The sequence below is a fragment of the Rutidosis leptorrhynchoides genome, chromosome 10, assembly GCF_046630445.1.
Source record: "Rutidosis leptorrhynchoides isolate AG116_Rl617_1_P2 chromosome 10, CSIRO_AGI_Rlap_v1, whole genome shotgun sequence".
Taxonomy (NCBI): Eukaryota; Viridiplantae; Streptophyta; class Magnoliopsida; order Asterales; family Asteraceae; genus Rutidosis; species Rutidosis leptorrhynchoides.
The window spans coordinates 177,673,377-177,676,535 of record NC_092342.1 but is presented as its reverse complement, the minus strand read 5'-3'; positions in this window follow the sequence as shown (position 1 = coordinate 177,676,535).

The window sequence follows — 3,159 nt, the reverse complement described above, 5'->3', positions numbered from 1 at the left end:
GTCAACCAAAAGGTTGGTGAGTTCATTAGTTTATCATAATCATTTATTTCCATCATTTTAATAGACCACAAGAATTTCATTTCCAGTTCTCATAAATATACGTCCCATGCATAGAGACAAAAATAATCATTCATATGGTGAACACCTGGTAACCGACATTAACTAGATACATATAAGAATATCCCCTATCATTCCGGGATCCTCCTTCGGACATGATATAAATTTCAAAGTACTAAAGCATCCGGTACTTTGGATAGGGTTTGTTAGGCCCAATAGATCTATCTTTAGGATTCGCGTCAATTAGGGTGTCTGTTCCCTAATTCTTAGATTACCAGACTTAATAAAAAGGGGCATATTCGACTTCGATAATTCAACCATATAATGTAGTTTCGATTACTTGTGTCTATTTCGTAAAACATTTATAAAAATTGCGCATGTATTCTCAGCCCAAAAATATAAAGGGTAAAAAGGCAAATGAAACTCACCATACTGTATTTCGTAGTAAAAATACATATAACGTCATTGAACAAGTGCAAGGTTGGCCTCGGATTCACGAACCTAAATTAATTATATATATTTATGTGTTGGTCAATATTTGTCTAACAAATTAGGTCAAGTCATAGTGTACCACAATCCTAATGTTCGAGACTAATATGCAAAAGTCAACAAAAGTAAATTTGACTCAAAATAATTTCCAAAAATCTATACATGATTAATATATAGTTTAAATATCGTTGTTTTATATTTTTAAATATTTTTAAAAGATTTATTAGAGTAAATAATATAATTTATTTATTAATAAATAAAATTTTATATTAAATTTATATAATAAAATATACTTTTATATATATTAAGTAATAAAATTTATAGGGTTCATTTAATATCATAAAGATAATATAATAGGTATTATTAAAGTAAGTTATTACACGTAGTAAAATATGTTTGTATCACATATTTATTTTATAAAATAATATCTATAATGATAGTAAGTAAAAGTTGTATTATTTTGTAATAATAATTATTATTATAAAAATAACAATATTTATAATTACTAAGATGACGTTATGATAAAACGATAATTCTAATTATGATAACTTTAATATTTACGATAATTTTTAATATTATCTTTAAAATAATAATTCTATTTAAAATAATAATAATAATGATATTTTATAGTAACAATGACATTTCTATTAAAATGATAATTTTTGTTAAAATGATAGTTTTAATACTAACGATACTTTTAATAATAATAGTAATGATAAAAATAATAAGAACGATAATTTTATCTAAATCAATATCTTATAATATTTTAATTTCATCATGATACTCTTACCCATTATTTCCTAATCGTTTAGTTTAATAGCTTTTAATCATCTTTTATATCGTGTTCATAATAATGATAATAATAGTAATCAAAATAATTAGGTGTTACAAATATTTGTTTTAATTACACTAATATTAATAATGATAGTTACTATAACATTATTAACGATAATACTAATAATTATCTTAATGATAATATAGTAATAATAATAATAACAATAACAATAATCATTTTTAAATAATGATATATATATTAATAATGATAATAATAATAATAATACCAATAATAATAATAATAATAATAATACTAATTATAACTTTAACGATAATAACGATAGTAATAATAAAAAAATAACAATTTTTAATGATAAATCCCTTTTATTGATAAAGATAATAATAATGATAATAATAAGATAAAACTAGAACGACGATAAAAACGACGATAATAATAATCATTTTTAATAAAAATATCGAAAATTCAATTGATTATAACTTCTAATCCGTTCATCGAAGCCATTCGATATCTAAAGGAAAAGTTCTTAATTTTTCGCTAGCTTTCCAAGGACATGCATATCTTATACCTTATCTCAACCGCAAGTGTAACTAATTCAACATTCAACCTAACCTGTCTAATGGCAATATCAAAAGTACAAGCATGCATAATCCTAAATACTCGAGCACTAGTCAGGGATATACTATTAGTATGTAAAAGTTAAATTTTGAGTACTCACGTATCAATATTGAGATTCAATATTGCAGGAAAGGTACGTAGACGCAACGGAAATGATAAACACTATATTGACCTCACGAGCATACCCATGAACCATACTCAATCACCTCCATAGCTATAACCCATAATTTCCTTAATCCTATCCCACTCGAAAAACAATTTCGAAATCACTCGGACAGCACTCCGTCGTAATATTTTATGTATACTAATAATATCTTGAAATAATACGGAGTAAATATATATATGCAAATCGATTGAGAGAGTTTAGAGAAAAATATTTTCAAGTTTCTATGAAATAATGAAACCTGTTGAATTCTATTTATAATAGATTTTTGAATTATTAAAGTGAATTATTAAAGTATGAATTATTAAAGTGAATTATTAAAGTATGAATTATTAAAGTGAATTATTAAAGTATGAATTATTTAGTATGAATTATTAAAGTGAATTATTAAAGTATGAATTATTAAAGTGAATTATTAAAGTTAAAGTAAAGTAAAAATAAAGTAAAGGTAAAGTTTAAGTATAGTAAAAGTATAAAACTATGTACGTATAATACGCGTATAAATATATAATATTAATTTAAATCGTTATATATATTTAATAAAATAAAATATAAATATCGTTATCTTTATCATACTAGTTAAGTAATGAGTTGTCAAAAGTGGTTCTAGATATTTATAAAAGTTATATACATTTTAATAATAAAGTTCTTTTTAAACTGAAAACGTTTTTGTACGTTTGAAACTAAATAGATCAATCGAGTCTTTATGAGATTCAATCTTCCACTATCCTTTGTCTAGTTCTCAATGATTGACAATTTGTTCTTATTTATAAATCACTTTACCATTTTCCGAATATTGTTAAAATGGAAAGATTTCTCAAATCAACGTGGGCCTTTCAACAGAGACTTGTAATCATAATTCAATATATCTGATAATTCAATCATTTGATCTTATCTTCTAATTCCATTGATAAACATTTTGAAACATATACAATCATATAAAGTATTTAATCTAATATTTTGTTTACGTTTCAAGTTATAATATATATACACATATACATATATAATCATATTCGTTTAATGGTTAGTGAATCAATGG